Here is a 5,505-nt window from a genome sequence, read left to right on the forward strand (position 1 = left end):
AGACGAAATTTGCATACCCATAAGTCCGTGTCACCAGTGCGTCCCTCTTTTGTATCGATTGTCTCAAGAAGTGTTTTATCAATGTACCGGTTTACAAGGTTTCTCACGAGTTGGTTAGATTTTGAAGGGTTATCAATGATGGACTTAGTAGAGTAAATCACCCTAATATTCTGTGGAAAGCTGTTTTTGGGGGCCACAGGGAGGCGGTGAAATGGTCATACTCTGGTTTCCCTTCAAACCGAATAAATCTTTCGCCTTTTACTAAAGATTTCCGTGGAGAGGAACATTAAAGAGTTTCACTCAATTTTTGAAAGCCCTGCTGCTGCAGGGTTACCCTTACCTGGTAAACAAAAGAAAATCGAATTAAATTGATTTTTATGCTGTGTAGCGTGACGCTGTGATATTTGGACAGTACAGTATTAACTCAACCCAGATCTAGGAAACGAATTTTACTGACTTTCTTAACTTACAGTTTTCTCATGTGACATACACCAAGAACGCATACGACGCAAACATCGCTTAATCATCTGAAAGCCTTTACTGCTATATACACGCAGCGCTATAGAACACCAGATAAAGAAGGATCAATTTGAAAATAAAACACATAACTGTTTTCAATCTGGGGTTTATTTCAAGATCAGTGTCATGATTATTGAGATTTGATTGAAATCGCCTTTGTGATTCAAATTCAAAAGGTGCATTAAAATATATATATATATATATGTATGTATGTATAACGTATATTTAAATCATGCCATGGCCTAGCTTCCTAATTTAAAACGGGAAAATCAGGTTCGGGTCCTGCAGACTTAACCTGCGATGATCCTAGAAAAGTGGCTTTTAACCAGTGCCTTAAAAACCAAGCATTAGCAAAGGCAATAAGTTGTACCTATGCGAGATCTAATGTCTTTGTCTAGGCTTTTTCTTAGCCAGGTACAGCAGTGCGGCTGCTGTGTAGCATGGTTGAATGTAAAACATAAAAGTGCAATGACGTGGTCAATGCTTGCTGCTTTACAGTGCTTTTTTATTTGATTTTAAACCATGCTGCACAGCAGCCACGCATCTGTACAACATGGCAAAAGACACTGACAAAGCCAATAGACCTCGCATAGGCGAGACCTATTGGCTTTATCAATGTTTAGGGAAAATAGCGCTCTGATATGGCTAGCACTGGCCGTGTCTGATTGATTTCTGTTCTCTGGCAGGAGGAGGTGGGGAAAAGGGCAAGCAACAATGGGGTGAGGGTCAAAAAGACTGGGCAAGAAACAAGGACAAGCAACAATGGGGAAAAGGATGTCGGGGTACTGGACAAGCAACGATGGGGGACGGTGGCAGGGGGACAAGACAAGCAACAACGCATCCAGAATGCCTCGGCCCGACTCATTCTCGACGTCCCCCGCCGCTGCCACATCACACTCCACCTGAGAGGCCTGCACTGGCTCCCCGTCAACAAAAGGATCACCTTCAAGCCCCTCGTCCACGCACAAAAAGCACTGCACAACACCGGACCCACCTACCTCAACAACCGACTCAGCTTCCACACCCCCACCCGAAGCCTCCGCTCAGCCAACCTCGCCCTCGCCACAGTCCCCCGCATCCGAAAAAGTACAACCGGCGGCAGATCCTTCTCCTACCTCGCCGCCAAGACCTAGAACACTCTCCCCACCATTCTACGACAGACCCAGGACCTGCTGGCCTTCAGAAGACTCCTCAAGACCTGGCTCTTCGACCAGTAGCACCCCCCCCCTCCCCAGCGCCTTGAGAACCTCTCGGGTATGTAGCGCGCTTTACAAATGCAGTGATTGATTGATTGATTGCAATGCAATAGGTCTCGCATTTACGCGAGTTTAAGCTATTGGCATTGTAAATGACAATGCGTTTTATTTATGTTTTAAAAACCAAAACATAAATAAAAGGCATTGTCATTTACAATGCCAATAGCTCAAAGTCGCGTAAATGTGAGGCCTATTGCATTGCAAATGCTTGTTTCCCTCATGTAGCAAGTTTCACGTCTGCTTAGCCCCCTTCCACACTATGGGGCAGATTATCAAGAAAGGGCGTTAAAATTATCGCCGCTTTAGCGGCAGAAAACTGCCGCTAAAGCGGCGATAATGGGCTTGATAATATGCCCTTGTGAATTCCAATAGAAGCCCATGTTCTGTCTAAACATGGGCTTCTATTGGAATTCTCTGCGGCATATTATCAAGCCCATTATCGCCGCTTTAGCGGCAGTTTCCTGCCGCTAAAGCGGTAATTTTAACGCTGTGCTTGATAATATGCCCCTCCCTCCCTCCTGCCGCAAAATGCTGCTTTCTCACTTATGTGCTTCTTCCCCCAACCTCCATGTTGGTCCTTCTTGTGAGCTGCTTTTAACCCCCCCCCCCCTTGCCCACTTCCTGCTGCTTCCTCTCCTGCCCCCCAATGCCCAGGTTTTTTTTTGTTTGAAAGATTTTATTTTATTTATTTATTTGGAGGGTGGTGGGGAACAAAAGGCAGCAAATTACATGTCACCCCTCTCTACTTTTTCATTTGTTTGTTTTTAATCCGTTCATTTTGGATCAGTGAATAAAAAAACAAGCATTTACAATGCAATGGTCTCGGCATTGTTTAAGTTAGAGCTATTGGCATTGCCACCTACAAAAAGCCACCCACACAGAGCCACACACACAGAGGCACACACATAGGTCCTCCCACACACACACAGAGCCACCCACACACACACACAGCCACACACACACAGAGCCACACAAATACACAGAGCCACATACACACAGCCACACACACACAGACATTAGGGGGTGAGGGAAACACTGTTTCTGTATTATAGGCGACAGACAGTCAATAACTAACACAGCATTCAAAATAGAGCTACCAACACCGACTGCAAAAATATGGCAACAAAAAGTACAACCAAAGAAAACCTTGCGACTCCCTATGATGAAGGTGGTACGCAATTAACAAAAAAGCACAGTTCGAATACAAAAATCCCAGAGTGTGGGGGGAGGGGTTACGTGATTATTTTGTTGCAGATCGTGATGCATTTTGGTGAAGACAGATCACGCAAGCTTTACAGACCATATAACGCCAAATGCTCAGATTTGTTTGTTTGAAGTTCTTCCAACCCTCTTAGCCAGCGGAGGGACAATGTAAAGGGCTGTTATTTACTAAACAGAGATTTCTAAAATACGTTTAAAGGGTAGAGGGACTCCCCGGTTCAGCCTTTAAAATATCCTGTAATCCGAGTCTTTTTGGTTAAATGACACCAGCGGCGGATCCCGGTACTCACCCCCAAATCCTAGTCGGCCGCATTCTCCCTTCCGTGGTCCGTCCAGGCGCAAGATTCCGGGACCCGAAACTTTCTCCAAACTTCCCAAAAAACAAGCCTGGCCACCGTCAAATCCTCCTGTTGTCGTTTTCCCTCTCGGAACACGGCAGAAATCCTGGAATCACTGCAGCCAGCCACAGCGCAAGGGGTGTGATGGGAGGAACAGCGCATGGCCAGAGGAGCATGGCCTGTCGTGGCAACTAGACCCACCTCCTGCTGAAAGAAGCCCCAAACAAGCCGGCTGCGGAGTGCACCCTGGTGCCACTGAACCTGCTGCACTATAGATAGCTATGTCGGGTTGCAGCAAAGTTCTAAAGGACATAAATATAAGCGTTGACCAGGCAAGAAAGACTGCTGTAGACAGAAGTTCGCACTATAAGAGAAAACCCTTAAGAATGCCCATTTCAAGATGGCTGCCTGCCTCAGGCGGAGGCTGCCGGGATAGATAACCGAAGTGACCTGCTTGGACCGCCGTGTCCTACCACCCATCTTAGAATGGGAAAGGGTCATGTAAACAACAGCAAGAAGGCGTGGATTTTGCCTCGAACTGAGCCACAACGTAAGACTGAAACAGAAACCTAAGCTCACACGCCACTGTTTACCAAATAAATAGTCTAAATAACTAAAAAATGCTAGTGATTAAAAAGCGTCTATTTGCTAATCAGGTATTTTTGTTTAACTGACGCATTAGTACACAGAATTACGTTTCTTTTCAAAATAATACAAATAACGAGCTCTCGAAAACCTTTGTCTTGTTACTGAATTTTCGTAGTATTTCCGCGGACACTGCTCCGTTCCAAGATGGCGGCGGCGCCTCCCTCCGCGCGCTAAGTGACGTTTCATCCAGGCTGTCAGTGCTGTAGCAGCTCCTTCTCCCATCAGTGGACACTGCATCCAGTGCACGGTGTCAGCTTTTATCTCCACATCCCGGAGCAGCCATGGAGGAGCAAGAGATGCAGCTTAAAGTCAAGCGAGGTGAGGGGGCAAGAAGCAGGAACAAATAAAGACACATAGGAGGCGGGCAGTAAACACAGGCAGGGCGGGTAGCAAACATAGAGGGGCAGTAGACCAGTATGCCTGGATGAGTGTAGTGCAGTTTTACATCATTAGTGCATGTTTATATATAGAGCAGGGGGAGAGGACGAGCACACCACCGCCTTTCTCCGAGGCGAAGCAGAAATGCCTCGGAGAAACGCAGCGGCATTTTCCGATTCGGGGGCGTGTTTCTTTTTCTCTCCTCTTGCCATTGGCTGGAGGAGATCATTAGAAAAGTTGAAAAAAACACGCCCCCGAATCCGAAAAGGACGGGGCCTGTTCGGAGTGACGGACCTCTTCTCCAATGACTGGCCATCATTTAAGAGGCCAGCCAATGGAGAAGAGGGGAGAAGAGGGGCGGGTTCGAGCCCCTCTTCTCCAAGTCATTATGTCTCGCGAGCGAGACTGCGCAAGTGCAGCCTTCGCTAGCCGAGACCTAAAAACGGTGCCTTCCTCATTTTGCAATTGCGCATGCACAATGATGCACACGCGCACCTACAAAATGCCCACATCATCTCTGCTTTTATTGTTTTGTTTTCTTTTGATCATGTTGCACAGCATCTTGCCTATGCTATACAACATTGCGGAAAAGCATTGGCAAAGCCGTTAGTCAGCATTTTGCCTCTCTGCCAGTGCTTGTTTTCTTACAGCAGGTGGTGCAGCCTTATAGGCTGCAAGTAGAAAACACACTGGCTCGTTCATTGTCTCGGAAAGAAGATCAATGAGCCAGCCAGCATGCCTTGATGGTGGCCTGTAAAAGTCCTCCTCTTGGGAGCCACCGAGCCTCACAAAAGCCAGCGCGAGGCTACGAACGCTGCACCATTCAGAATGTGAAGTGTAAAAGGAGCCGACGTTAAGGCTTGAGCTGGGAGACTGTGGTATTACAACTGCGACTCAAATGTTATAGCCTTTCCTGTCACGTGACCTACGACGAAATTTGCATACCCATAAATCCGTGTCACCAGTGCGTCCCTCTTTTGTATCGAGTGTCTCAAAAAGTGTTTTGTCAATGTACCGGTTTACAAGGTTTCTCACGAGTTGGTTAGCTTTTGAAGGGTTATCAATGATGGACTTAGTAGAGTAAGTCACCCTAACATTCTGTGGAAAGCTGTTTCTGGGGGCCACAGTGAAGCGGTGAAATACTC

At 46.8% G+C, this 5,505-nt stretch overlaps 1 non-coding gene across 1 annotated transcript; it reads left to right on the forward strand.

Moving 5' to 3' along the window:
• The first annotated feature begins 217 nt into the window (after positions 1-217).
• Positions 218-332, forward strand: LOC146833698 (U5 spliceosomal RNA). The gene has a single exon (XR_014960935.1). It is a non-coding gene; the product is annotated as a U5 spliceosomal RNA (small nuclear RNA).
• Positions 333-5,505: the final 5,173 nt, after the last annotated feature.

This window comes from Triturus cristatus, chromosome 4_2, assembly GCF_964204655.1.
Source record: "Triturus cristatus chromosome 4_2, aTriCri1.1, whole genome shotgun sequence".
In the NCBI taxonomy this organism is placed as follows: domain Eukaryota; kingdom Metazoa; phylum Chordata; class Amphibia; order Caudata; family Salamandridae; genus Triturus; species Triturus cristatus.